The sequence below is a fragment of the Xenopus laevis genome, chromosome 1S, assembly GCF_017654675.1.
Source record: "Xenopus laevis strain J_2021 chromosome 1S, Xenopus_laevis_v10.1, whole genome shotgun sequence".
Taxonomy (NCBI): Eukaryota; Metazoa; Chordata; class Amphibia; order Anura; family Pipidae; genus Xenopus; species Xenopus laevis.
The window spans coordinates 200871148-200884081 of NC_054372.1; the positions used below are offsets into that span (position 1 = coordinate 200871148).

A 12934-nucleotide genomic window follows, 5' to 3' on the forward strand; every position below is an offset into this window, starting at 1 on the left:
TAGTAGTAGCCACATTAGGACATGAGATGGCTGAGATATTAGAGTGAAGAGAGTCAAAGGAAGAAGAGAGATGAGACTACAGCTTGCAAGTCACGGTAAGTACGTGTTTGGGGAATAGCAGGGGGTGAGGAGGGAGTTAGTGAGAGTTGAAATGTGACCATATTGTGATCAATATGTATGTATTTGGTGTGTCAGTGCCTCTGCTTCTTATGATATAATGTTCTTTATAGTGTTTGTGGTGCCTTCTCTTTATTATGTTCTTGGGAGATCAGTACCTACCGCTCCGTTGTATGACTTTATGACTTCACAGTCTCTGCATGTAATGTACTTTAGGTTACAGAATCCTTTTCCCCATAATGTGCTTGTAGTGCAGCATTCACAGCTCTCAGTTAAAATTGTACATGTGATGTTAATACCCCCTTCCTGCTGTGCAAGACGTTAAGCAAATTTTGCCCCCAAAACTATGGTTAGATTTTCAGGAAAATTAAGTGAAAGTGGGTGGAGTCCAAAGGGAGTGGACATATTGCAGACACACATAATATCAAAGGCTATTGTGATACTAAAATGTCACTAGAATGTCACATGTCCCAAAAATAGGGTTGACACCTTTTGATGGGCCTCAATCCGGGCCGGGGGAAGGTCGGTGATGTCACAGAGCAGGGCTGTGATGTAATGGGCATGGCAAGTGGTGTAACATGGCGGCCTATGATGTGGTGAGACCATTTCAGGTGATATTGCAGCAAAACTGAAGGGGAGCTGCCTGCTTGGCCCTGCAGACATAGATACATTGCACTGGGATCGATAAAGATTTTTTAACCTGGAAGATCAATTTCCTGACAGATGTCGGACGAAAAATCGTAAGATGTACGATCGTTCGAATCCCACTAACTTCATGATAATTTGACGGATTGGTTGGACTTCGCTAAAATCAGTTGTTCGGCAAGAAAAATCTTTGTGTCTATGGGGAGCTTATCTCTCAGAGCTAGTGCATTCAATGTAAGTGGCTTGCGCCCTTCGGTACCACTCCGTGGTGTTTTCTCTTAGAGCAGAGTTGTAATTGTATGGGGACATCTGACAGCACAACGAGCTGAAATGACCGAAGGCTGAAGGCTGCTGCGCTCTGTGCACCATTGTGCTGAGATGACGCGCTGAGATGACGCGCTGAGATGACGCGCTGAGATGACGCGCTGAGATGACGCGCTGAGATGATGCGCTTAGATGACGTGCTGAAATGTCGCGCTGAGATGACGCGCTGAGATGACGCGCTGAGATGACGCGCTGCACACTGTGGAGAATTCTCTCTTCCCTTCTCCGTGCTGAGTCCCCAGGATGCGCCTCCTGCCCCCGCTCTACACTCCTGGAGAGGCTGCTGATCCCTCTCACATCGCTGCTCACAATAAAAGCCTTGTATGGGAATGATAAGAGGCAGATAAAAATGTCCTGGAGTTACGCTTGACCACTTTGACGTGATCTCCAGCCGGGCTCTCGTACTCAATGTCCTTGTCTGGATATTTGTCGCTGCCACTGCTGTTGCCTGACTGGGTCATTCCAGCTACAGTCCACAGCGAGGGGCAGACAACATGAGTAGTAATGAATTAGCTGTGAGTGCCTTGCCTTCATATCCTGTGCATTGCCCCCTCCCTCCTCGGTGTTGCCCACTGCTTGACAAGTGATGCACAGACTCTCCCAGAACCTGTCCTTGATTGATGGTATTTTTAGTAGTACCATTTTGACCTCGTGTAAGACAAAACTCCGTAAAGGAAAACCTTTAGTAATAGTCAGGCAATTTATCTATACATAATACAACATAACAGTTTTGTCTGGGTAAGCTGTTGGAGTAACACACAGAATGTCAGCCAAGGACTTACCAAAGACCCACCTCTTGGTCCAGGCGTTATATAGCTTTCAGAAGGCATTTGCAGTAATTGTGACAAGGGGTTCACGGAAATACCATACATGGTCTGGCGAGGAGACTTACTGACATATACATTTATACATTCCTGTAAGATGTGCAGTTTTGCCTTGACCTCTGCCACTTTGTCAGGACTCTTGATTACCGTTGCCGACCGAGTTTGCTTAAACCGACTACGCTCCAGTTCCAACTTGGGGAACCTTCTTCCTGTCAACAACTATTGTCAACTAGACGCCATCTGACCCTTCAGTGTTACTGAGTGAAGCGGCTAATTGTAACACCTGCGCCATATCATATCTACTGACCATTCTCCATCATTCATCTGCAGCTGACGCTAAGGTGCTTGCTGTAACCAGTATCGCGTGACCTCTTCTCTACTCTTCTCTACCTCCTACGTCTCCCTGTATTCTTACAGCCACAAGACCTGCTACTTCACAGGTCTGCATATCCTTCCAGAATTCACAGGCTCCCATACCTCACCTTCACTAGTCTCCCTCTGTACCTAGTTGAGGGTGCACTGGTGGGGGAGCTGTAAAGCTATGATAAAGGCAGCAGTTGTTATGTCATTTCTGAAAACCACCTACAAATACTACAATTGGCCACATTTTCCTCATCTAATTTCTTACATACAATTGTAAAACTCCATAAATACTGATGCCAATGTTCTCTAAAGTGTATAAATGTGTGTATATGTGTATGTGAGTGTGTAAATATGTGCAAAAATGTGTGAGTGTACAAAAGCCCAAAAAAGCAAAAGAAACCTACCTTTAGTATAATGTGTAGTGTGTGTAAATACGTTTGTGTAAATGGGTGTAAATCAGTAAAGAAAGGCCACTTACCATTTCTGTGGGTGGGGAGTCCTTGTCAGTGATGGAGGGTCCAGGATCACTCACAGGGGCAGCGCTGGATCGGGTCCTGTGATGTGACTATAATAGTCAGGAGTGGCATCACCGAGGGCAGCCCCTTGGCTCATTGCTTAGGGGGTCAGGGACACAGCAGACTTGCCTGCATTGCAGAATAAGCCACCAGTGCAGCGAGGGAGTCCTTGACTGCACAGCACATTAGTACTTGGTGCTTGTCAGTCAGAGCATTTTCCTGCCAGCACATAGTACCTACATGCTTGGCAGTTAAAGGGTTAAATAGAGCTCTAAATCTTGTTCCAGAATTGGAAATACATCAAACTCCCCCTAAATGCCCCAAAAATGAGAGACCACAAAATGTTCAAAAATGTCTGGCACTGTGCAAATAGAATGCAAACTTTAGCTGTCATTTAAAGGGTTAAAAGGATACCTAAACTTGCATATATACATTTGTTAAGCAATTTACATTGCTGTACTGATTTTTTTGAAAAGCAAGGAAGGGGCCCTCAATTCTGACAGCAATTTGTTTTTGTACTTTTGAAAAAAATTTGCATAATAAAGGGCAATTTATATGACGTGTTGTGCCATAAAGGAGATGTTTTATGGTAATATATAATTTACAGTTAGTATTTATTACTGGTTTGAGTGAGACATAATCTTTCAACATGTTTCATATTGTAAATGGAATTGGATGGAGATCCAAATTTAGTAAAAGTCACTAAACAGGAAAATGGCAGGTCCCAAGGATTACACATAATGCATCCTAGAAATACATTTTGGCTAAACATATGATTCTATAGCCCCAGAGTTAACTAAATAACAAGTCCTTAAAGGAGAAGGAAAGCTCCAAGACAGTTTATTGCCAATAGATTAGCTGCAATAGTGCAAGCTAGAATGCTATATTTATTCTGCAGAATGTTTTACCATACCTGAGTAAACGGCTCTAGAGTCTCTCCCTGCTCACTCACAACTCTGAGCTCAGATTACAGCAGAGAGGAGAGGAGGAGGAGAGAGGAGCAAACTGAGCATGCTCAAGCCCTAGCCCTGGAGGTTTAAGCTGAAAACAGTAAGTCTGATACAGAAGCCCATGAGTACACAATAGAAGGAAAGAAATGTGTTGTTTCTTTTGACAGAGGACTCAGAGCAGCATTACTTTGAGGGTTTACTGATGTATTTATATAGACCTTTCTGATAAAGCTTACTTACTTTTAGCCTTTCCTTCTCCTTTAAAGATTATATAGACAGGGTTGGTAAGACTCAGCCAAACAAAAGTGCAGCGCTGAAAAGTACAGTATTAGAAATCTTACTTCTGTAAAATGTCTTAGAACCAAAAACCATCAATGTTTTCTGAAAATACAGGAATACTAACTTGAATAAGTTTAAATCACTATTTATTGTTTTTTTGGGGAGGTTAATAACAGCTGAAGTAGTGGAATCTATGGGAAAACTGTTTTGCTGTTGCTATGAGTATCAGTTTGGCACATGAGGAGGAGGAGGAGGAAAAATTTGTGCAAATTGCAATACTTTGCTCAATGTTACAGTAAATTGCAATAGTGAAATTGCACCAAACTAAGTGGACTGAATAAGGTGGTGGTGAACCTTATGGCACAAGTGGTGGAATGTGTGGGAAAAGGATAATCTTATAGTTTGACTGTGTGCATTGAAATACATGGTCTGATATCTTCACTGCAGTTAAAAATGGAGGAGCAGCATCTAGAGCTTAATAAGTAAATCTGCAATAAGTGAAAGTGGGACATAAAATCTTGTATCATGAACCCACAACTCTAACTGGGTCCAACCACATAAAAATCAATATATAGAAAATAGTGATGGGCGAATTTATTCACCAGGTGCGTACTAGTGGCGAATTTGCTCTTTTTGAAAAATGTTGACACCGGTGGCGGTTTTCGGCGCCCGCAAACTGTCGCAGGCATCAAATATTTGCGCGAAACCGAAATGGGACAAATTCGCTACCCTTGGGCCGTGGGCAACTCCCTGCTAGGAACCTTAGATTGTAAGCTCACTGGGCCAGGGACTGATGGGAATGTCATAGGGACCTTAGATTGTAAGCTCACTGGGGCAGAGACTGATAGGAATGATGCATAAGTTCTGTGCAGTGAAAATGTTTTGGCTCTTTATAAATAATAATAATAATTATTATTATTAACAATAACAACAATAATAAAATATAAACACCTTTTAGCTCTGGACCCCACTTCTCTATACTGATGTTTTTGCAAATGTTCCCAGTTTTATAAGTGCAAAATGACAATTAAAGTAACTTAATTCTCACATTTACAGGAAAAACTGATTTCACTCAGTATCCGAGTATTATTAATAATAATACGCTGAAATGGCGACTGTCAGAGACACACGGAGTCCTTACTGGGTACCAGGTAACAGACACCTTTTTATCACTGTCCCCCAAAGTTCCCAAGGTATGTGGGGTCAATATTAATTCACTCAGTTACCGTCACATTTCTCTGATCAGAAGATGATCAGCAAAAGTGAATATCATTTAGCAGTTGCCACATTTTATTTCTCTTTAGTCTAATCTCTTATAGTCTCTCACCACTGCCCATGAGATTTTGGGGTGTTGTGTAGCTGAATCCACACTGTGCCCTATACCCTGAGTGTGAATTGATGGAACTATTGGGGTTGAGGTTTTTAGTCTTTTTTGTTAAGCTGCTCAGAGACCCTCGGCCCATACATAATAACATGTGCTGTATAGGAACCCACTATTATATCACGTATTCAGCAATAGATCTTCACCCTGAATTTTATCCAAATAAATCTCCCAGCTGAGCCTCCAGGAGTATCTGGAAGAACAAATGGACATTTCCATGAATTTTACCTTAAATGGTCCTCAGGCTCCAGTTGCTGCTCCTTGTTCCCTTGTCTTTCTCTTGTTTGCAGCTCAATACGTTGGTCTGGAAGGAAAATATTGTGATAGAGGAAGAATCCCACCAGTTCCCCCCTAATGTGACAGAATACAGAATTCCCATGGAAGCAGACACCAATTATATGGTTACAGTACGGGGTCTCACTGCTGCTGGGCCTGGGGAAGCCTCAGTCTGGATCTCAGGTACCACTACATATATACATAATACTACTACAGAAATGAACCCCAGCACTCAAATATGTAGTCCATAAGAGAAAGACCATACCTGCTTGTCTCTTTATTTAGCATGATCTCTTCCAAAGACACCATTAAGTGGGGGTTGGCAGAGCAGGCGTTGAGACGAGAGCCACCTCCCCATCATATGAAATGAAAACAACAAAGTGAAATGCTGCTCATCCCTTTTTATTGGTTGCACATGGGTCAGGCTTGATTCTCCCCCCAAAGATAACACTTTCTTTTTTTTCACTCAGGACTGACGCTTGGACATTGCCTTGACAGGGCCGTCAGCTTACGCACACTTTGTACAAACTTTGTAACTAAAAGGGTCTTTTTTTACTAGAGTTACAGTTCAGTTGTGCAAGATAGTTTTTCCTAGGGGGCTATATATTGGAGTACTGGGGTTCATTTCTGTAGTAGTAAGTATATCAAGCCTGACCCGTGTGAACCCAATAAAAAGGGATGAGCCGCATTTCACTTTGTTGTTTTAAGTTTTTTTTATATATATATATATATTTAAGCCAATACTAAATTGAATGACACCATTGCTCTGACTGAGCTTCACCCCAAATATTTTCTCCGGATGAGACCTTAATTCCCAGGGGAAGGGAAGAAAACATACACAACATTTAGCAGAGGAAACTCTAACACTTAGTCCCTACTTTTGGGCAATTGGTACCCAGGATCATAATCCCACTATAAGAACCAGCTGGGACTTGAACTCTTGGGACTGGTGTTTGTGGACATTCAGTGCACTTACTGAGTGAGCTACTGGAGGCTCTTGGGGCTGGTTCTGACCTTGTCTTATTGTTGTTCTGTATTTCTGTCTGTTTCCAGTTTGTCTCCTCCCTGGTCTCCCCCCTTCTTGTTACCCTCATATGTTTTGTATTCCCTAATCACCAGCCCTTTATAAACCCTGCCCTAAGCTTTGCTCAGGGCTGAGTCATTGTGATTGAATTTGTCTGTACCTGGATAATCTTTGTTCCTGTGATTCCTAGTTCCAGAGTTCTTGTTCCTGTGATTTTGTTTCAGCTTTCCTTGCCTGCCTGGTAAAGACTTTGTATTTGATTTTGACCTGTTCCAGTGTTTATCTTCAGTTACCATTAAACCTGCAAAGTCCATATGCCTGCTCCAATTGTTTATGGCTATTTCCCTGGGCTTCCACCACACCCACTACCAAGTGTGAGACTTACTTCCCGCTGTGAAAGTTACACCCACTCAACACTTCTCGGTGGAGCCTCAGCTGCTCGGATACATAACCCTGACTATCTGTCACTCCTAGAGTGATCTATGACAGTGTATTAACCTGTATGAAGTCTTCAAGTGTTTATTAAGCGGCAGTGCCGGGCCAACGGATGAAAACATAATTGTGCCTCTTTATAGGTCCCTGGTAAGTCCTCATCTGGAGTATGCAGTGCAGTTTTGGACTCCAGTACTTAAGAGGGATATAAATGAGCTGGAGAGAGTGCAGAGACTAAGTGCAACTAAACTGGTTAGAGGGAGGGAAGAGTTAAATTATGAGGGGAGACTGACAAGGTTGGGGTTGTTTTCTCTGGGGGAAAAAAGGCGCTTGTGAGGGGACATGATTAGACTTTACAAGTACATTAGAGGACATTATAGACAAATAGCAGGGGACCTTTTTACCCATAAAGAGAATCACGTACCAGAGGCCTCCCCTTCAGACTAGAGGAAAAGAAGTTTCATTTAAAGGAACAGAGTAGGGGGTTCATCACAGTGAGGACAGTGAGGTTGGGGAATGCACTGCCGGGTGATGATTCAGTTAATGACTATAAGAGGGACTTGGATGATTTCTTGGACAGACATAATACAAAGGCTATTGTGATACTAAACTCTATAGTTAGTATAGATATGGGTATATATCATTTATGTGACAGTAGGGAGGGGTGTGTGTATGGGGCTGGGTTTTCATTTGGAGGGGCTGAACTTGATGGACTTTGTCTTTTTTCAATTTAACTATGTAACTATGTAACGTGGGCAGGCGCCCTTAGCAGCCTGGCCCGGCAAAGCGCCCAATACGCTAGTGCGCATGCGCACTTTTGTTTTTCGCACATGCGCACTAGTATTTCTCGCGCATGCGCACTCGTGCAAACTCGCACATCGGCCACAGCAGGGACCGGACTAGGGGATAGCAGAGGCAGAGAAGGTGCGTGCCTGGCACCCCTCCAGTATTGCGCCCTACTCTGCCTACCCCTAGTTCCGGCCCTGTTAAGCGGAGTGCAATGCAACGTTTCGGGGAGAAACCCCCCTGTCAAGCATTTTGACAAAGGGGTTTTCTCTCTGAAACGTTGCATTGCACTCCGCTTAATAAACACTAGAAGACTTCATACAGACTGTGTGCCACTGGAATTCCCTTGCTGTCGTTGCTGTGAGGTGGCCGAGCCTGTTTGTACTTTGAGAAATGCAAAGTAAAAGGGAATGCATTAACCAGTTCACTACACACACACATATGTATAAGAAAATAATAGAAATGTTTAACTACTTTATGTGATGAATGTGAAAAGTCACCTTGAATTCCAAAAGTTGTACAGGAAGACCCCCCCCCGCCCCAGAAAGAGAACTGCCAACTCCGTCACATGCACAGAAGTTTTTTCTTGACCCCAAATGTCATTTCCATTGTTTCCTGTGTCAGTTACTGTTATATAATCACTCATTACCCCTCTCTTGGTAGAGAATCCCATAACTTGACTGCCCTTACTGTAAAGAACCCCTTCCTATGCTGATGGTGAGATCTCCTTTCCTCCCCACCAATGAATCACTCATTCCCCCTCTCTTGGTAGAGAATCCCATAACTTGACTGCCCTTACTGTAAAGAACCCCTTCCTATGCTGATGGTGAGATCTCCTTTCCAACCAGAGAATAGTAATACCAGGATTCATAGCACTTGTTTATAACTTGGAATATTCATCCTTACTATAGGTTTTATTGGAATTACTAGAATGAAGTACCTAATATATGTTGCCAAAATAATATGTTGTATCTAGTTCCTGTTGGTATTATTATATTTTCTATATTATATAGCAGAGGCCAATTTTGGGAGTACCTCTTATTTACAACTGCTTTGTCCTCTTACAGGTAACCTTAAAGCTGCAGGTGCCTCCGACTCATAGTAAGTGTAACCGGCTGCCCTCCTGCACTGATCATTTGGCCTCTGTTATTATTTCCTTTATTCACACTAAATATTGGAAAACCTTTAGCAGATTGGGTGCCCCTCCCCCAAATAATATCATCACTACTGAATATGTCACAAAATAGTTTTCCAAGTTTGGTAAATGAGGAAAATGCCCCCCATCCCCTAAGCCAAGGAGTTGGGGTACTGGGGGGCTGCACATGTAACCCCTGTGTTATTCTGACAGTTTCCGGGTGTCGCTGGTGCTAAAGCCGCTGTTTCTGATTATTCTGATCCTCATCCTCTTGTGCTTTACTGTGAAGGAAAAGTGGGAGCAGAACAGGACAGGTAATGTGGGGGGTGTCAGTAGAGAAGTATGTCTGATAATATTCCCAGCTCCCCCAGTTCTGTCATTATCATCAGGGGCACAAGCCCCCACTAGTATCAGGAAGAGAGAATCACTTCATTGTCCCTAAGAACCAAATCATTTTCTTTTTTGCCCCCGGTGGGGACTCGTGTCCATGATGATGATGATGATGATGATGATGATGGAGACACAGAGATATCATTTAGCCATTGCGTTAAGAAACCCCCGATTAGCTCCGTTTTATTCGATGGAAAGTTATATCATTAAGGGAAGATCTCCCACACACTGACAGGTATTTGGGAAAATATTGTTTGGGATAAATGAAAACCAGTTACAAATTGTCCCCAAATATCACTCTATACGTAAACCCCCATTGGATATATGTTAGGCCTTCACTAATGTTGTGTGTCTTTAAAGGGATTTTTTTTAAAGTTTGGTGTTTAGCGTTTGTGTGTGTATATGAGTGTGTGTGTGTGTGTAAGAATGCTTTTAAGTTTTTATTAACACCAGAAGGGCAACAATACTGGCTAGTTTGGCTACGGGGAGCCAGGGAGGGTTCTGGGGCTCTTCTGTTTGGTTCCACAGAGTCTGGAGTCTTGGTCTTATTCCTCTTATATATCACATGGAATTGGATGGGGTTTCCAAAAAATTAGTGGGGGTAACTGGTTGTGGTCACAAAGATGTAATTTTTTCATGTTTAAAACTTAGGAGATAGGAAACAATGAAAGGTTTGGGAAAATATAATAGGTTTGTTTGTGGGACTCTGAAACCAAATGGGACTTGTTATTTTTCCTGCTAATGGGACCCTGATTGGACTTAGTTTCATTTATTTTATCTAGGAGAGAAGAGATGTCGGAGAGAAACATAGAGAGGGGGCAGAATGGAGATGGTTTCCCTGTAAGACTGTTCCACTAACTGCCCCTTCTGCCCCTCCAGCTGTACCCAAGCCTCTGTATTCTCCATCTACTGTCACACGTGGGAAATGGATAGTAGTTGGTCTGTATTAAATAAGAATGGATTCATCATAATTCCATGAATGATCTAAATATTGTAACTGGAAACCCAAAGAATGAACCTACTGAGTAACAGGGGAAGAAATGGAAGCTCTATGTTGTTCCCCGGAGAATAGACTGATCCAACTCACTAATACTCACAGTGGAACCCAGAGAGATGGAACAAGAAGAAAAGACAAAGATCAGGGTCCCACAAAACAGCAGCTGGAAGTCACTTTACCAATACAGGAAAAAACAGCAGCTGATTTGTTCATTATTTCTCAGTAATGAGTTGAATGAAAGTTTTGCTTAGAATTGAGAGTATAAGAAATGTTACATTAGATTAAAGAACTATCCTGAAAATTAAAATTTGATATAAACTTTATCTCATAGAATTAAGAAGGTTTCTAAAAATAAACTGTTAGAACTTTTATCCCTTTTCCTCTCATAGTTATCAGCTTCCATCTCTCCTCAGTCTCTCTACATGCAGGTTTGTGTCAGAGTCAGTTATTATACAGTTAGATCTGATACATTATCTAGGCAAAGGGATCCCACAGTAATGTCAATGATCTGTCAATTAAAATCTCACTTTGCTCCTGCATATAGAGAGACAGAGTATATACATTATATTTTCTATGCAATGTGTTACTGAATAGAAATAATATTTTATTTGCAACAACAAATATCCTAGTCCCTGGTGCTAAACTTTTACATTTATATTTGTTATTACTGAAAGTGTGTTATTATACAATCTTTACAGCTATTGTCCACCATAAATGAATAAGCTCAGTATATTCTCATGGAATGTAAATGTGATAAATTCAACTATAAAAAGATCGACACTTTTAATAGAATTGAGAATGTGTAGCTCATTGCTCTTTTACTAAGCCTCTATGGCTTTAAATCCCTATTTGCTGGGCACATGCTCATGTATATAGTTGTAATTTATATATCTCAGTTATTAGCCTACAGGTCTATAGCCACTCACTGCTACACTGTAACATAGTGTCTGGTTAGGGGTGAATCTCTCTTATTGGCTTCTGGTTGGTGACCCAGCTGAGCCTGAGTACAACAAGGCCCAATCAAGCTGTTCTGGACTAGAAGAACCAGAACCTCTAGAGCAGGGTCCCCAAGCTTTGATGAGCTACACTCAACCATAAAAAAAGGTTGGAGAGCAACATAAGCTGCAAAATGTTCCTGGGGTGCCAAATAAGTGAATAAATGTTGTGATTGGCTATTTGGAAGCCCCTATATGGACTCAGTCTACTCCCTTTGGCAGTACACCTGGTTTTTATGTGTCTTAAACTTGCCTTCAAGCGAGGAATTCAATAATAAATGTAAACTTTGCTTTACTGTTAATAGTTGGCCATAACATAACAAGGCTTTAATTAGCCCAAAGAAGCATTACAATAAGGAACCAAGGTCTTCTTGGGTATGAGAAGTTGTATCTTTATCTGAACACAAAAAGAAACAGAAGTTCCTCAACTCATCAATAAAAGGAAAGGGGATCAGAACATTGAAACTTAACACTTCACTTTTGTTCAGATGTTTTCATTTAAACCCAAGCTTGGAACATTGATTCCATATGCTCTATATGGAAATTAACACGAGAAGAAATGAGAATTAAAAGCAAGGTTAGGTAGGGTAGCTGTATCGACACGAGGTCATCAGCTAACATACGATATATAAGATTGAGAGTGTGACGTGGGTTTATGCTACAGTAGCAACTGTTGCCCACCATCAATCTCAACTGCTGCCCTGCTGGCATGCCTCTGTGCGTATGAGGGATGAGTGGCGTTTGGAGTTAGGTAGGTACATAAGAAACAAGCTCAATATGTACTCTTTAAACTCAGATGCCGTAATTGGCAACTTCCACCTAAGAGTCCCCGTGTCAACTGCGGGGGTGCTTGCACCTCGTCCCTTGTCTCATGGAAGAGGTAGTTAAACAATTGGAGGCGGAAGCAAACTTCCGATATCGAGAGCCTTCGTATCGTCCCACACCACCCTTCCTTTGTGATCAGTCCACGGTTTAGGACGCGAGTAGCCGATCGGCAGAATGCCTTTAAAGTGGATATCGGCGAATTTAAGGTGCCCTTCTCCAGCCCTTCCGCCCTTGCTCCCTTCCACAGAGCCGCCCGTCCCAGCAAGTAATCGTCCCTGCCTAACAGTTTTAAAATTAGATGCGCCTAAAGGGGGACTGCTGCACCCCCGCAGTTGACACGGGGACTCTTAGGTGGAAGTTGCCAATTACGGCATCTGAGTTTAAAGAGTACATATTGAGCTTGTTTCTTATGTACCTACCTAACTCCAAACGCCACTCATCCCTCATGTGCACAGAGGCACGCCAGCAGGGCAGCAGTTGAGATTGATGGTGGGCAACAGTTGCTACTGTAGCATAAACCCACGTCACACTCTCAATCTTATATATCGTATGTTAGCTGATGACCTCGTGTCGATACAGCTACCCTACCTAACCTTGCTTTTAATTCTCATTTCTTCTCGTGTTAATTTAGTTGATTTAATAAAAGTTAAGTTTTACCTTATATGGTTGGGATCTC

The 12934-nt window shown here is 42.2% G+C and overlaps 1 protein-coding gene and 1 long non-coding RNA gene across 2 annotated transcripts in view; one reads left to right on the forward strand and one right to left on the reverse strand.

Annotated features, from left to right (window-relative positions):
* The window catches only part of LOC108704986 (complement decay-accelerating factor-like), a 152086-nt gene that overhangs the window by 68708 nt on the left and 70444 nt on the right, over nt 1–12934 (forward strand). The gene's annotated exons all lie outside the window — the stretch shown is intronic.
* LOC108704987 overlaps nt 1–12934 on the reverse strand; it is an 87142-nt gene that overhangs the window by 44451 nt on the left and 29757 nt on the right. The window contains exon 3 of the long non-coding RNA XR_005965135.1: nt 5627–5702. This is a non-coding gene — a long non-coding RNA (uncharacterized LOC108704987). The remainder of the gene's footprint in view (nt 1–5626; nt 5703–12934) is intronic.